The sequence below is a fragment of the Ambystoma mexicanum genome, chromosome 10, assembly GCF_040938575.1.
Source record: "Ambystoma mexicanum isolate Mex_15411 chromosome 10, UKY_AmexF1_1, whole genome shotgun sequence".
Taxonomy (NCBI): Eukaryota; Metazoa; Chordata; class Amphibia; order Caudata; family Ambystomatidae; genus Ambystoma; species Ambystoma mexicanum.
In genome coordinates, this window is record NC_090932.1 from 330366963 (window position 1) to 330384858 (window position 17896).

General features: G+C 50.7%; 1 protein-coding gene across 1 annotated transcript in view; it reads right to left on the bottom strand.

The window, feature by feature from the left end:
* Positions 1 to 17896, bottom strand: part of LETM2 (leucine zipper and EF-hand containing transmembrane protein 2) — a 780753-nt gene that overhangs the window by 69701 nt on the left and 693156 nt on the right. The gene's annotated exons all lie outside the window — the stretch shown is intronic.

The window sequence follows — 17896 nt, forward strand, 5'->3', positions numbered from 1 at the left end:
GTGTTATATATACCTGCAATGACGTCTTCGAGACTGAGGCCTTCAAGGGACATCGAGTCGACAGCATTGAAGCACAGCGCCCTCTGCCAAACACATTTTCCCGACGCAGCTGACGTTGGAAGGAACAAGTTACTTACCTGTAACTTATGTTCTCCAGCATGGGTCTGGCATGGATTCACATACTCATGAATATTCCCTGTCTTCAGGCCGGGAATCCTTGGTAAAGGAAAAAAACTGTTTAGTTTATAAACGGTCTTTCTCGTATAAACCAATCACTGAGCTCTGGGTCATACTGCCCCAGCCAATGACTGCCCTCTCCCTAAGCCCCTCCTCTGGCAGCCATCTTCAGATTTGGTAGCACGCAATGTGGCAGTATGACCAAGAAGAGGGACAGGAGGGAGGGAGGGTTGGCATGTGAATACATGCCAGACCCATGCTGGAGAACAGTTACAGGTAAGTAACTTGTTCCTTCTCCAGCATGGCGTCTGGCATGGATTCACATGCTCATGAATAAAGAATAGATAGCAGTACATACATACACAACCGCAGGAGGTGGCAAGGCTCAGCAGAAGCAATTACTCTTACCTCATTACCAGGCTTACCGTCAAGCAAACAGGCTGCGTAACACTGCTTGGCCGACTCTAGACTCCTCCCTGGAATCCCTGACTACGCAGTAGAATTTTGTGAAGGTGTGTATAGACCTCCACGTAGCAGCCCTGCAGATGTCCAGCAGGGGCACACCAGACAGAAACGCTGTCATAGCAGCTTTCGCTCTGTTAGAGTGGGCTCTCAGACGGCCAGGCAGCGGTCAGTTTGCCAAGTGGTGACAATGAGTGATGCAGCTGGAGAGCCACCTGGAGATGGAAGCCTTGGACAAAGCCTTCCCATGGTTCACAGGACCAAAGTTCACAAAAAGCTGAGAAGTCTTCCGGAAACTCTTTGTGCGGGCCACATAAAACCTCAGCGCTCAAGCCCCATCTAGCGAGTGCAAAGTCCTTTCAGCCGGCGACGAAGGCGTCGGAAAAAACACAGGTAACACCAAGGGCTCGTTCAGATGAAATTCCGACGGAACCTTGGCCATGAAGGAGGGGTGCGTCCGTAGCACCACCCTTGTCTCTCGTGTAAAGTAAAGACACATGTAGGACATGGCCTGGATTTCACCTACTCTCCTGGCAGAGATGATGGCCATGAGGAAAGCTGTCTTTCAAGACTGGAATTTGAGCAGGACTTCATGCATCGGCTCGAATGGGGCCCCCATGAGCCTCGTCAGCACCACGTTGAGTTTCCACGCCGGGGCAGGCGCCTTTACCGGCGGGAATGAACAGAACAGTCCTTTGATTAACTCTTTCACTAGACGGTGCGACCAAAGGGAAGACCGTCCCAGAGACCTGGTGCAGTGGTAGACACCCGCCACAGGCACCTTGATGGAGGCGTGCGCCAGCCCCGACTTAGCCAAGGACAACAAGTACAGAGAGGCCTGGGGGGCCGTGACCCTCTGAGGGTTAATCTTCTGCGACCAGCACCAAGTCGTGAAACGCTTGCATTTGTGTCCATAGCACTTCAGCGTCAACGGCGCCCTGGCCTTGGCGAGGACCTCCCTGCAGTCCGCAGGCAGCTCGTAACCACCAAACTCTAATGCTGCAGGAGCCAGGCCTTCAGGTTCAGCGATCTTGGTTTGGGGTGCAGGATTGCGCCTCCTTCCCTGGTGAGATGATCCCACTGGTAGCTTGACTGGAGGGGACACTGACATGCTGAGAAGGTCCGGGTACCAGATCTGTCTCGGCCACGCTGGCGCGACAAGGTTCATCCTGCACTGTCTGAGTTGACTGATGACTCAGCGGCAACAGAAGGAACGCGTACAGGAACAGGCCGTCCCAAGGGAAGGAGAATGTGTCCCTCATCCTTGTGGGCTGGGGAAGCCTGCTGGCGAACCTCCGGCACTTGGTGCTTGTCGCCGTCGCAAGCATATCTATCTGGGCACTGCCCCACTTGATCCTGACGAAGCTCCCACTCGTGGCAAGAGCGCAGCTCCCTGCTGAGGGAGTCAGCGACAGTGTTTTTGATTCCCGCCAGGTGGAAAGGAATGAGGATCATCCCATGGGCGACGGCCCAGTGCCACAACTCCTGTGCCTCTCTGGAGAGCGCCGGGCATCTGGTGCCCCCCTGCTTCCGGATGCAAGACATTGTGGTGGTACTGTTCGTGAAGACCCTCACCACTTTGCCCTTGAGGGACGGAAGAAATGACTTGAGGGCACAAAACATAGCCGGTAGTTCCAGGACGTTGATGTGTAGCGCCTTCTCCTCCGGCAGCCACAGGCCTCTGGCGTGGAGACATCCGGTGTGTGCTCCCACCCTTCCAGGGAAGCGTCCATTGTGACTGTCTCCTGGTGTGGTGGGCTCTGGAAATCCGTGCCTTCGGTGATGTTGGAGCACATGCCCCACCACCTTATTGCTCGATGGAACTCCTCGTTGAGCACGATCCTCTCTTTGAATTTTACGGACACCTGGATCCAACGGAGAATCCCAGATCCATCAGCAGCCGGACGGTCCTCTCCGTGTGATCGACAGCAATGTCCTTTGACTTGGCTCAGATGAGCCAGTCATCGAGGTAAGGGTACACATGAATTCCCTGTAGTTGCAGATGGGCCGCCAACGGAGCCAGGCACTTCATAAAGACTCTGGGCGCCAACTTCAGTCCCAACAGGAGAGCCTTCAACTGGTAGTGCTTCCCTTGTACGACGAAGCGCAGGAACTTGCGATGTTTTATGGGGATGTGGAAGTACGCGTCCTCCACTTCCAACAACGACAGAAAGTCTCCTTCCTCCAGTTGGCAGAGCACTTGCTGCAACGTGACAATCCTGAATTTCTGGGACTTGATGAACTTGTTGAGTTGTCATAGATCAAGGATGGGCCTCCTGCCACCCCTGGTCTTCTTTCTTACCAGAAAGTATCTTGAGTAAACTCCGGAGCCCCGCAGTCGCTTTGGAACTAGCTCTATTGCCACTTTTCTTAACATGGCCTGAACCTCCAGCAGCAGCTGAGGGATGTGTTGTTCCTGTCGGAGAACTGGTGGCATTCGCGGACACTTTAGTTGAAACTCCAAAGTGTGTCCGTGGGCGAGAGCGTCCAGCACCCATCGATCAGTGGAGATGTTTTCACACACGCTGATGAAGTTCACCAGTGGGCCTCCCACCGGGGTGCAAGGTTGGGGGCCCGATGTCCTGGCTGGTTCAGTCCTGCTCAGAGGCCGGCACACTGCCCTGGGGGCGTTGACGACGGCGGCCACCTCCGAAGGCCTTGGAACAACCCCTGTAGGCTTCCTGGGTTGTGGAACAGGAGGGTTGTTGGTAAGAGGACGATCCAATGCCGAAACTCTTTGAAGACCTCCCCGACTTCCCTCCTGAGGGACGAAAGGAAGGACGGTGCTGTTGCAGCGTGCCCAGGGCATGGCCCACCTCTGTGTCAGCTTTGATGGCTTGAAGAGATTCGTCGACTGCCTTGCCAAAAAGATTGTCTCAGTCGAAACAGCTTGTTCAGGACCCTCATCTGGACGTCTTGTCTGAAGTTGGTGGCCTTCAGCCAGCCATGACGATGGAGGCAACCCTGTTTCCCATCTGGCGGAACCCCGTGTCCGCAAAGTCCAGGGCCACAGTGATGGTGTGGTCTGACGCCACCTCACCTTCCTGAAGGATCTGCATTGCCTCTACCCGCTTGTCCTCGGGGAGGAAAACCAGGATCAGAGCCACCTTGTACCATAGCTCCCGGTCATACCTGGACAAGATCGCTAAGACGTTGGCCGCCTTGACTGTCGTCGCCACAGAGTAAATGCCTTTCTGTCCAACAGCGTCCAATTCCTTCCCCTCGCCATTCGGGGGAACAGAGGTTGAAGACAATGGATTGGACGACTTCTTCCTTGCCGCAGACGAGACCACAGAGTACGGCGATGGTTGCGACCGCAAAGATTTGGGTGCAGACTGCGGCACTCGAAAATGTCTTCTCCAGCCAGTCCCTCTTTGCCGGTGCCGAGGAGGCGTTCATCAGAAGTACCAGCCTCTCACCCCAGACATCGTCCAGGAGCGGTACCGACAGAATGGTCTTCCTTTTTCTTCTCTACCGGGGTTAGCTGAAAACGTTCTGACGCACAGGCGATCATGGAGTGGAAGGATCCCACTTGGTCGGGCAGAGAAGCCCTTGGTGGTGGAGAGAGTCCACCGTTGTCGTCGGTGTCCGTCATAGCCTTGTCCGTCCCCCATGTCCCTAGGGGGCGGGGGGCAGCGACGATTGGAGTGGAGGCGTAGGGTGCCTCCTCCTTTTCTTTGACGGTGTTGCCCGTGGTGTCACCGGGGTCGTTGCTGGTGGAGTTGCCGTCGGCATCCTCTTCTGAATCTCCTACACCAGTGTGTGGAGGGTCGAGAGAATATCCTGCAACAGGTCTCTGGGACGTGCCCGGGGGATAGGGTCGCTGGGCCCAGCGCCTATGTCGTCTCCGCCTACCTCGTCATCGTCCTCGCCGCCGCCTTCGGCGGGCGACCCCTCAAAGTTCTCGTCGTCACCCATCTCCTCCGGGATGGTGTGGATGTAAGCCAAAGGTCTTCAAACTATGGGGCCCGCCCCCCCAGGGGGGCGTGGCCACATCCCAGGGAGGGGCACGAGAGCCCAGCATGAAATGTGTAAAAAAAAAAAAATGTTTACAAAAAGATTTTTTTTTAATTCTTTTTTTTCGATTGTAGGAACTGGACCATAATACTGTCTCAGGCACCAATGAAAAGGCGCCCTGCAGTTGCAAAGGGATATTCATTCCTTTAGTCACAGGATGTTTGAATAGTACCCATGGGGGTGTTTTTTGTTCAAATGTAAGCAAATTGTGATATTTAAAGAATATTCACTCAGCAACAATGGTCAAAGCTACTAGCTGCGTAGCCTGGTGGCATCCATAACCGGCTAAGGGGCATCCACCCAGTGGCCCCCTCACCCATTATGGAGGAGCCAAGGAGCCAGCCCAGTGAAACACTGAGCACTCCCTCAGCTGCTTTTGCCAGCTGAGGGAGTGCTCATGGGCTGGCTGAACTGTCAAAGGAAAACACTGTTTCCCTTTGACAGTTCAGTTCCCCAGCCGCACATGCTCACTGAGCCATGCAAGGCTGGGGGCGTTTTGCTTCGCCAGTCTTGCATAGCTCATTGGACATGCTGGCTGGGGCACTGCATGTGCGAGAAGGATGACATGTGCCTCCTCGCACATACGGACAGAGTAACCTGTAGTGGGGCATTTCAGCACCCACGCGCAGGCACCTGCAGAAGGTACGTTTATATTAATTTATTTAAATATGTGTATGGATGCATGTATGCTTGTGTTATGAGTGAGTGTATGGTGATAGGTGCGCGTGTGTGCGCGTGTGTGTGTGTGTTTTCGTTTTGGTCATTTGAGCCGATTTTGGTGAGTGAGGTAAAGGGGGTGGAAGGAGGGTTGTACCCCCAGAAACCCCTTTGATTGGTTTGGGTTCCCTCGGTGCGCTCGTTCGCTATGGCATTTTGTGGGAATTATTTTTGCCCCTCCATTAAAAAAAATCACCAGCTCCCACTGGCCCTCGGACTGTGTTGGAATGGGGTGGGGGAGCGCAGGGATAGGGGTGGGAGCAGGGTGGGGAGAACCTGGTGTCTGTGATGGGGTGGGGAGAGCCCAGGGACTGGGTAGGAGTGGGATGAGGGAGCCCAGCGACTGATGGGAGCAGGCAGGGGAGCCCAGGGGCTAGGGTGCAGTGACGGCACGCAATAGTTCATAGCCATTTCTATATATTGTCCATTTGGCATTTTTGGGGGGGCCTGGCCTGCCCAAATTTTGCTCAGGGGTGGCCCAGGCCAAAGAGGTTTGAAGACCACTGATGTAAGCAATGTCTTCCTCATCGGACGTAGACATTTCTGTGCCCTGTAGCTCTTGCACGCCCTCAAACCCCCACTTTCTTCGGGTCCTGAGGGGTCAGCTTCGGGCTCAGGTCCGGCATCCTCCTCTCCTGAGTCTTCTCCACTGGCTTGGCCGAAGCCTCCCGCCTGGGAGGGATCGCCACCCTGGCCACCACCGGGGCACCCTGGACCGGGTCAGCCCCTTTTGCCTTCGCGAGGGTGGCAGCAAACATCTCGATGGCAAAGGGCGTCTTGGCCTGGACTACCAGGGTCTTAGCTGGCAGGACAGATACCTTGTCCTGCTTGGCCTTCTCTGGTTTCTCTCGCAGCTTCCCTGGGTTGGCCGACTTCTCTTCAACGAAGAGCTGGATCGATGGCTGGAGATTGAGGCTGATGGAGACGAACACGCCCTGACCGTCGTGGGACCCGCTTGCGCAGCAATCCTGGCGGAAGCGGACTTGCAGTGCTTGGCCTTGTCTTGGGCCCCCCATGAATGGAACACCCTCAAAAGACTTGGAAGCCTGCTCTGGCTGGCTGGGTCCAGATGATGCATGCCCCTGTGGACCACACGGATAGAGGCCTTGTCCTTGAGCCACGTCACCAGTCGGACGGGCTGGTCCTTCATCGTGCGCTTGGAGAATACACGACAGATCTCACAATCTAGTTCCTTGTGCATCGGGTGTAGACAATACAGGCACTAGGAATGCTTGTGGTCCATGAAAACATTCTGCAAACGGCAGCTGGTGCACAGCTTGAAGAGGGAAGCTCTGTCCTCCTTCTCCTCCGACATGATCTGGTGCAGTGTAGGCCTGATGGACTTTTGGAAACTTCCAAGAAGAAACACTCAACGATTTCTTCCCTTGAGGGGCGATGAAAGATACGGAAAAACAGATCCCTGTTAATCGGATGGATAAATGATGGCGCACACAGGCTCGATTGAACCAAAAACAGAGTTTTCCTACCAAAAAAGCGTGAAAATCGCAGGACGCTCGAACAGCGAATCACGAGGACTCCCAACCATTGAACATGCGGTAAAAATCTGTAGATGGCTGCCAGAGGAGGGGCTTAGGGAGAGCGCAGTCATTGGCTGGGGCAGTATGACCCAGAGCTCAGTGATTGGTTTATAGGAGAAAGACAGTTTATAAACGAAAGTGAAACTGTTTTTTCTTTTACCGAGGATTCCCGGCCTGACGACAGGGAATATTTATGAGCATGTGAATCCATGCCAGACCCCATACTGGAAAATGATAATGACACCTGGTGAGGCTTGCTCGGGAGTCTGAGCCCTTGCCGGAAGATGACACTGGCACTGCGCTCCCCCTCCAAAACCTGGCGACCGGCATCTATACAACTCTTAAGACGAAGAGCGGGAAGGCTGGTGGTAGGAGGATGTTGAGTAGCCTTTAGACGGTCTGAACTTTCCTCTGGAAGAATGAAAGGAAGACGACTGCTGTTGTTCGAGGGTCCCCGAGGGACCTATCCGTTTGTGTCTGTCTCTATTGCCTGCAATGTCTTGTCCACAGCCTTGCCGAACAGGTTCTCCCCGTCAAAGAGCACATCAACGACTTTCGACTGCACGTCCTGCCTGAAGTTTGTGGCCTTGAGCCATCCTTGTCTTCTCAGAGTCACTCCATTACCCATCTGCCAGAAGCCTGAGTCTGCCACATCCAAGGCCACTGATGGCATGATAGGATGCTACCTCCCCTTCTTGAAATAGAGCTACGGCCTTGCCTTCTTGTCGTCGAAGAGAAAGTCAAGGATTGCGCCCGGCTTATACTATAGCTCTCTATTGTAGCATGCTAGTATTGCCAGGGTGTTTGCAGCTTTAACTGTGTAGGTGGCTGTATATGAAATGCCCTTGCCCATGGCGTCAAGCTTCTTTCCTTCTTGGTCTGGGGGAAGCAGCGACTTAAGAGGACGGATTTGCCAACCTCTTGGTTGCTGCAGCAGAGAGCACGCAGTCTAGGGATGGTTGGGATCTTAGGCACCTGGGTGTCAAGTCTGGAAGCCTGTACTTCTTTAACCTATCCCGTCTAGGTGAGCCGAGTTCGGGGCCTTCATGAGGGCCAGGGCCCTCCTCCCACATCCAGGAGTGGAATTGCTGTCCCCGTCTTCTTGGACGAGGCCGTTACGCTCACCTGGCTCCCACAGAGGCGCCGATCTGAACTGGACAGCTGCGGTCTCCACCAATGTGACGCATAGGGCCGAGATGAAGGAATGGACTGGCCCACTTAGCTTTGTTTGCTTGGTCCGTAGGAATATTCTTCTGCAAACGGAGAAAGGGAATTAACCACCCGTGGAGTTGAGTGTAAATCCCCCCGCCCCCGCTGTTCTCCCCACCCACGGATCACCTTTGATGTCCCCTCTTATAGTCTCACCTGATGGTTTAAAAAGATGAGCTCTTCATCCTGCATTGAGCGCAGGGGTGCGTTGATAACCTGTTGCTTCACTGGCTGGAAGGAATCGGTGAGTTCCAGAACAATATTGACTGCGAAAAGTATGTAGTTCGTAAGAGTTCAAATGCCTGACTTTCACTCTTGTCCGATTCCTTGCAGATTGCAGCTTGACCCTAGTGAAGAGTTCCTCGTGGCAACCGGTAATATTCTGGTAAGGATTTGTATTTCCAACACAGTTCGATAAATAATGTCAATATGTAACCTGTTGCTTTCTCCCTTATTCAGGCGCTGAGAGAAAGTATGAAGTCTCGGGGAATGGTGAGGAGGGTTCCCCTTGATAGTACCTTTGTTTCACCTTGCTGTCCTTTTGTTTCCCCTTAGGGGCCGGGGTTCGGCGAAGATGCAGTGGAAGCTGCGCCGACCCGTGAAGAGGACTAGTACCCCCGGTGGTAAAATCAGGTAAATCTATGGGGGGGGGTAACTAATATTCCTCTGTGTATTCCCTTGGCTCACCTTGCTGTTCTGGTCTACTCCTTAGGTGCCGGAATGCGGCGGGAACATGCCGGAGGATGCGGTGGAATGTGAAGATGCTGCAAAGGCCGGTGAGTTCAGCGCGCCGCTGCAGCAGGCGAGGCGAAGCGCATAAAATAACTTCTTTCTTCCAGCTCGAAGGCACGATGGATCGGGAATTCGGGGATGAATCAAAGGTATTGCTCTTGTTCTAACGTTTTCGCCTTCTTTCTCCCTTTTTCTAGGAGCTCCAAACTCGAGGCAGGCGTGGCAGAAGACTGGATGCAGACTTGCAGGCACGGTGAGCGTTACGCTGCTGGATGCAGAATAACGCGAAGCGTGTGCTGCTCTTCGGGCGTGGTTTAAATAGCACCAAAGCAGTCCCAGGTAAGTATTCCTCCCGAGCCCGCCCCCCCCCCCCCCCCCGAGTAAAAAAATAGTCCCTAGGTAAAATAGTCCCTTCCAAGCCTCATTTGGCCTGGAGCTCTTGCAGCATGGTCTGCATCAGGTAAGCTTGCAGCATGGTCTGCATCAGGTAAGTTCTACTCTATGAGCCTGGCGCCTATGGCACCAGGACTGACTATCCATATGAGCCTGGCGCCATAGGCGCCAGGACCACACCCAAACAGCCCCTAGAAGGGGTTTTTTTGGGCTTGCACAAAATAACTTGATGCCTGCTTCCGGGGTTGCTGGACCTGGTCTGGGTCCCCGGGGGTAGGCATCATGACAGAGGCTCTTCTCTCATACAAGAATCCCTCCTCCTCCTTTTCCTCAGGTACCAAATTAAACAAGGTGGAAGCCCTTGCTAACATGGAGTGGAAGGAACCCACTTTGTCTGGAAGGGATGCCCTAGGGGTGTCATCTGCGTTTAGCGGTGTATCATCAGCTGTTATGAAGTCATCAAATCCATCTGTATCATCCGCCGTATCCTCCGCTGCCGTGTCCATCAGGGGTGGGTCCTCCACTATAGGTGGTGTTGCCTGTCTAGCCCTCGATGGGTGAGGTATCCGTCTTGGTGGGCTGTCCTCTGTGGTGGGTTCCACTGGAGCCAGCTGCGGAGGCATGCGCTGTTGTATTTCCGACACAAGAGTGTGTAGGGTAGTTAAGATGTCCAGGGACAAATCCCTAGAACTTGATGGTGCGTCTCTCGACGAGCCAGCGCCCTCCCATGAATTCACCAGACGAAAATGCTCCCTCAAGGGTTAAACCCGGGGGTTGTCCTCCTCTAGGTCTGATACACAGCCTTCCTGTACTACTACTTCAGAACTGTAAATCACACTAACTGTGCCCCTGCCTCTCTTATCCTATGACCCAGGTTGAGGAAGAGATGAGATTGGGGACTTTATTGCCTGCTGTTACGCTCACCTGGTCTCTGCGGAGGCGTTGGGGCACGGTTGCAGCCCTCCCGAGGATGAGGTTGCTCGGGTCCGACTTTGCCCTCTGCGCTTATGTGGTGACTGGTGGTAATAGGTGATGCTGCTCGGGACTGCTCCTGCATGGAGAATAGGGGGCGTGAGCATGCCAGCTTGTGCGCCTGATCCCCTTCCAGACCCCTTCTCCCAAACCGTGGTACCCGTGGGATGCGCTGTCCCTGGAAAGCTCCCCTGTTGATTAGTTTTGGCGAGCACTCCGTCCTGCTGCTTCTGGCAGGGGCGCTTGTATGATCTGGACCGAGTTCCTTCACTGGTCTCTTGAACGTGGTAGTCCAGTCCTGCTGCGACTAAGCCACTATACTTCAGGTAAGTGTTCCTGTTTGCCTTGGTCTTTCCTCGTCTGTTTTTGTTGTATTGTAAAGTTTGTTGTCTTGTATTGCTGTCCGTTCTACTTTTGATGTTTGCTCTTTTGCTTTCTTCCCTTGCAGGTGATGTTGCAAGCCCGGCAGAAGCTGTGGAGCTGGAGGCGGCAGTTGGAGGGAATGAGGAACGAAGCTGCAGCGGTACAGTAGCTGGTAAATTGTTAACTAGTGGGCGAGTGGGGTTCAAATGCGGCGCAGCCCTAGGATGAATGTTCTAACTTTGTCTTTCTTCTTCTTCACAGGGTCCGAGTTCGTGGATGCGGAGTGCAGTGCTGCGGCGTCGGGATCAAGATCACTGGATGTCAGGAGATGAATCTGCGGATGAAGCGATAAAGCACCGGTTTCCTGGAGGTGAGAATGCAGGAGAACGCCTGGTTTCAAAGGTAAGTAAACTGGTCCAAGCGGCGGTGAGCGTAACGTTGCACGAGAGTGCACAGTAACGCGAAGCACTGGTCTTAAGGATGGAGCAGCTTATATAGCTGAGCTTCTGAAGCCACGCCTACCAGGTTCAGCCTGCCTGCCACACCCGATGAGTCAGCACATGAAGACCAGGCCATGGGAGCCACACCCGATGAGCCAGCACATGAGGATGTTCTCTGGAATAAAGGCTTTCAGCTCCTGGAAAGTTCTTGTAAAATAAAAGCACTCCTGCACTGAAATAAAGTAAAAGCACTCCTGCACTGAAATAAAGTAAAAGCACTCCTGCACTGAAATAAAGTGTTCCTGCTCACATCTCTATATGAGCCGGGCGCCAAAGGACCCAGGACTGAGTCCAGCCAGGGCCCCTGTGTTTATGGGTCCCAAAGGGACATAAGTGAGTCGTGTCCCACTGCCCCCATCACGAGATGGTGTGGTTTTTGTGTTCTGGGGCCTGTGGCCATGACACCTGCCTAGTTGTGGTTGACGTGGCAGTCGGTTGAGGAGGAAGTATTGTTCTCGTAGATGATTCTTGTCACTGATGCTTTCGACAAAGGTGTGGATATAGTTATATTCGCCAGCATAGTTGTCAACAGGGCCGTCGAAGATGGGACAATCGACAGGGCAGCCGCCGGGGTTGTTGTAGGGACTCTCACTGCTGATGCGGTGGTCGTCAACGGGGTAGGCATTAACAAGGGTCTCACCGCTGATGCACTGGTAACCAGAGGTCTCTTGTCCGTGGATCGCCAATGATCTTGCCGATGACGAGAGGTTTGAAGAAGACCTTGCCACTTCACTACGAGGTTCTCTGCTTGCCTTATGCTTCGATGTAACGCTCTGCTTCGATGAAGACAATTATTTTCCAGAGGATACTCTACTCAGCGGCAAACTTGATGTGGAGGGTCAGGAGTCAAACTCTGGAGCGGGACCCGCGGTAGCGGCAATGCGCAGCATGGCACTTTGCCTTTTAGGGATCTCGACCAATTAACCAAAAGAGAATGTTCCAGTGGAGGACTGGATCTGAAAGAAGCCTGCGAACTCCCAGGAGACGCACCGTTCTCCTCCTTCAACCGCCATCAGTCTGCAGTAACGGTCACTCTTCGTTTTGGCGGGGACCCCCTGACAGATTTCGCAGCCATCCTCGTCATGATCGGGGTGTAGACACGTTGCGCAAGCCACATGTGGCGCAGAGCTTAAATAGGCTCCTCTTGCATTCTTTTGACATGGTGAGGCGCTAAGTAGGCCTCAACTAGGCCTTGAAACTTGACACAAAGATCTGATGGTATAGCGCTAGTCTCTTCACCGGCAAACGCAGCCCTGTTGCCGGACTGGATATCGGACCGCAAAACGGATTGTTATGACCAAACAATTGATGATTTTTCATCAAAGAAATGCAAAAATAGAAGTTTTGCTCGTAGAGCAACTATAGAGGACTCCCAGCACCGAAGCGTGTGATAGAAATCTGAAGATGGCCTCTGGGGAGGGACTTAGGGAGACAATTGCCATTGAACGGGTGCAGTATGACCCAGCCTACAGTGATGGGTTGCTAATAGAAGGGCAGTCTTCAGTTTTTCTTAAAGCAAGACTGCTTTCTTTATTACAGAGAATTCACAGTCTGACGACAGGGAATATTCTTGAGCATGTGAATCCATGCCAGACCCATGCTGGAGAAAGGAAGATATCTAAAGATGAGTAATACGTGTGAGGACACAATCCATTCAAAATCTTTTAAACTTACCTTCAGGACACAAAGGATACCTGAGAAGTCATTCTCTGCTGATGGAGAGGAGGTGATAATCCTATACTCACGCTTTTGCAGCGTGTAGATCTCTGAACACTGTCCTGCTGAGAAAGTCTTTTTTGAGAGGACTACCGATGTAGCTGCCGAACTTGCCGAATAGCATCCGTTGGGCTCCTGATGTCAGTGAGGTATTGGTCAAACTTACTAGATAACCAAGTGGATCAACTACTTTTCATATCTATGAGTAAAAATGTTGAAACTGGGTATGTTATTATTTCGAATACGAACATTTTGAAAATGAAAATATAGAATTCTAAATGTTTGTATTCAATTAATAACCCCCCAGCTAAATTGCCTTTGTATACCCCGCTCTCCCTCACCCCCTTACTTACCTTTTGGCAGCACACTTCACTGTGTGCCACCGAATCCCACTGCGCCAGTTCTCTTCACTTCCGTTTTCTTTTCTTTTTTCAAAACTTTGTTTTGGATGCGAGGGGCACCCCTGCAACCCCTGATTCCATTATAGCGAACAAGGGTGCATGGGGCACCCCCGCAACTCCTGCTTCCCTTGTTCGCTATAATGAAAATCGAATGGATGAAATGTTCGCCATTTTCAGCTGTACATATTTTTGGTACAGCCAAAATCTGATAATTTCAACTATTTGTTTTTTAACAGTATTTTCACACAATAGCATTGAAACTGTATCTTAGCCAAAGGCCTAACATCTTAAGCCTTAACTGTCTTATCACAACTGTACCAAAATAGTCTAAAAGACCCCCCAATAGTTAGGTAAACTATTTTAACAATTATACACCACCATGAAAACTGTATTACAATTCTCCAAGAATTCAGATGACTGGATTTCTGTAATCAATCACAAATATAACAATAAAAGCTGACCTTTACAAGCCAAAACTGACTTACATTTACAATTATGGCATGTGACTGCAAAGTAAACCTTTGGGCCCCTAACTCAGAGTACAATCTCTAGGAGTCTTACGCAATGGATGACTTCAATGTCATTGGGTCTCAACCAGCAAAACATCTATGTGAATCCCTATTGTCTCTTACCAACTCCATGGACCTTAAACAGATCATACTCTTTCCCCATGCTTGTCAAAGGCCAGACGCTCATCCTCATCTTCACCTTCTCCCCACTCCTCTCATGCTCGAAACCCCTCCCCTCGAATGAACTGACCACGCTGCAATGCCCCTTCTCATATCACAAACCAAGCTGCCCTAGATAGACCAGGCTAAACTCACTGTTATTGGGTGCCACTCCTTCAAGAATGTCCTGCTAGACACACTAGAGGCAACCTTTGCAACTTTCCAAACCACAGGGAATGCCTCAGCCCTTCTGGGTATATTTAACCACGTTGCCAAATGACTAGTGGATGCCCACGTCCCACTAAAGTCTAGTCGCACCAAAGTCAAATCGTCTTAAACCTGGACACATCTGTGCTCGCTGCCAATAAACGCTCAATCGAATCCATTGAAAAGCGGTGGCACAAGGACTGCAGCCAAGAGGATCTCTCATCCGTCAAATCCTTGCGCACCCAATGAATACACACAATCTAATGCCAAGTTGTCTTACTACACCTCCACCACTAAGGCAGCCTCTAAGAGGAGCAAAGCCTTATTTAAAGTAGCCAATCACTGCGCCTGGCACACACTTATCCATGAGCTGCCGGCTTCACAAGAGAAATGCGATAGAATCAATACCTTTTTCATTCACAAAAGTGATAAGATTAGAGGTCTCATCAATGCCCCAAAAGGAGACAGGGCTTTACTAGCCCTCCCTCCCCCCTCTGGCACAGCCCTCCTGGACAGACTTCACCTCCTCTCTCCTAAGGATATCCAAGACACATTTGCTTCCCTTAAACATACTGATTACATAGAATGACTTTCTCCTCGTCTTCCTATTCAAACAACTCACTGATCCAGCAGTCAACGCCCTCCTCGATATTGTGAATGCCTCCCTTGAACCAGAGAACCTAACCAGCTACAGACCTATCACGAGCCCCCTGTTCATTTGGAAGAGTATCGAGAATGTAGTTGCGACCCAACTACTTGACAAAATACAGTTTGGCCTCCTCCACGATTATCAGTCCAGCATCCGCCCTAAATGCAGCATTAAGACTGCAACTTTCCAAGCGGTGGACAATGAGCTGCAAATAAAAGACACAGGGGACTTGTGCGTCCTAGTCCTCTTAGACAGCTTGCTGCTTTCGACAGAATGGACCACCTAACACTCCTCTCGCTCCTTGCCAACAGGATGGATGGGCTTCCCCGGGAACCTTCCTAAAATGTTTTACGTCCTATCTATTCCGGCAGACACCAGGCCTTATAGATGAGCTCATTCAGATCCAACCGACTCCCAGTCACATGTGCAATCCCCCAAGGTTCCATCCTCTCCCCAGTCATCTTAAATCTATACATGGTACCCTTGGGAACTCTTCTAAATGACCCCAAGATAGCTATTCATCATTACTCTGATGACACAAAGCTGTACCTAAAGGTCACTGGCCCCCTGGAAATCGCTCAACTCCACGAATACCTGGCTAACATCCAAACATGGAAGTTGCATGCCCACCTCAAATTGAGTTCAATCGGAAGTTCAGAAAAGGAATTAGACAGCCTCAGAGACATGCTTCTTCTCAGAGAAGAAATTGATATCAGTAAACATGGGCAGTGACTTTACAATGGGTGTCTTCACAGTAATTAAATCATTATGTCAAGGAAATACTGGTAAGAATTCCCCTCTATGTGAGTGGCAGAATCATTTTTAGCAGACAATCCTTTCTACAGTGCAGTATTTAGAATCAGAGAATGTACAACTAGGGTTAAAGAAATAGTAACCCTCTGTACTTTATCTCCATGAATATCAGTACACCCGCTCCAAAAGCCAATGCGATGAATTATAAGCATGTTTTCTTCGGAGCATCACTTACATCTCGATGCACCCATCACTGCGACCCACTCGTATTTGCCAAGGCCATCTTTTGGTTAAGTCTAATGTAGTCACATTAAGTTTGTACCCTGTTGTTTGGTGTACTGAGGCCCCAAACATTTAATAAACCAAATAAAATCAGTCATTTAGGAGAGTAAAAACGTCTATAGTCCAAAGAGGAGCCACATCTACAAGATATTTATAACTATAACAAGGCCTCCTGTACCCCCTTCTCGGTTGCATATCCAGTAACATGCCTTTAAGCCTATAGAACATTAACCCACCAGTATCATACAAAATATTTTTAATAACAGTCCAGCCGTCACACCACATCAAACATAATTCAGGAAAAACATCATCACAAATTTCACTCCATTCTGCTATGGTGTACTCCACCAACTAGATCCTCAAAAGGCATAATTATTGCTTCAACTGCCTCCCCATACTTTGATTGAACAAGAAAATTAAGAATTCACAGTATCAAGGACTCCAAGTAGCAGTCAATGGCTGAAACCCTCAGAACAATGCTTCTGCTGAGCAGGGGTGGCTAAACACACTCCTTCGGCCCCACAGCCACAGGCCAACGTAGGGCAAACTGTCTTTGGGCGGTCTTCCCTTACTTACTTCTTCTGTCTCTTTCTGCAGGACCCAGTATCCTGCAGCCTAAGTTTATTCATCAATGTCTTGCTCATCACTTGAATGGGTAATTGATTCGCTTAGCACTGTGTTCCAAAGAAAAGTTGGTCTGTACCTTATCTTCCATTTTAAATTGAAACCCAAACAGGTACGCCCATTTGCATTTGAGTTGGCATTTTTGAAATTGCTACGTTATGGGCTTCAGAGATCTCCATCTTGTGAGTGTGGCTGTGACCAGTTTTTGAAAGATCCGGATTCTACTCTAGGAAGTCGATTTGTCCTCTCCTCCTAGGTTCAGACAGGATAAATTCCTTCAAAGTGAAATCATGGAATTGGACCATAACATCACGAGTAGAGCTGCTTTTGTCTGCTCTTACAGGGCCAACTCTGTGCACCCTATTTTCATTCTTGCAGGTTGAGGGTCCTTCACATTTAGACAGAATAATTCTAAGACGCATCTAATCATATACCTTGCCTCAGGTTCATCCTTCAAAAAGCGAATTCAGAGATTTTCTCTCCTTGTTCTATTCTCAATGTGTTCATTTTTTAGCAGAAAGAGTGCTGTATTATCTGCAAGTTCCTTTAGTCCCAATATTACCCAGCGATTCTTTTCTCAAGTGTTGGGAGGGCCGTTTCCGTTTGGTCCATACGTTCCTCTGTGCAGCAATTTGTTTTTTATTTTTGTTTATGGCTGCAGAGAGTGCCAACCATTTCCTCCAGGACACTTTCTTGAGATTCTTTTAGACCCTGCAGAGAGTTCAGGAGCACCCCAGTTATAAACAACATCGGCTCCTCAATCGTGCTGTTGTCTTCTGCTCCCTGTAGGTTGTGTTGCTCGTTATTGTGGGCTGAGGACCCAGGTGCATTTTAAAAAGCCTGCCTAGCGGGATCATTGGCTTTCGTTAAGTATTTGGACATCCTTAGTGACTGTGATCAAAACAAAGTGCTACCACGGACCCAACAACTTCTCCCCAAAAAAGGCAGGCCATAGTGATCCCCCAGTTATGTTGAGGCCCTCCTCGGGCCCATAGACTACAGCTGCACACTTTAATGGTAATGGAGAGGTAGAAAGAAATCCACTGCTATTCAGTGTGTAGTAAGAGCAAAAAGGGAATCCCATGCAGTGTTGCATTGTTTTGCAGCGCCCATCACAGGCCATGAATATTCACTGGAATCAACACTTATTGAGTGCTGGTCCATGGCGAGCAGCGCGAGCATGGATGGGTTCTGTGGGCATTAGAGTGAGCCAGGAGGGCCAGGGATGAAGTGCAGATGTACAGACCTCACTGCATTCACTTGGGATACCCTTTAGCGCCACTACTTAATGGCACCTTGTCCTGGCAGCTTCCACAGTGGACAATTTCTATATTTCTCCACCAAGATACAAGCAGGCTACACTGCCTAAAGAACTCCTCCTGCGTGATCAGCAGCTCTGAAGCACCACTTCGCAAAGCTCACTATCAGGTCTCCACATTTCATCTGAAAAGGGAGGCTTCCCTATGGATCGTTGGGAGCGGGTTATCGGAGCACAACGAGAAACGATTCAGCTCAA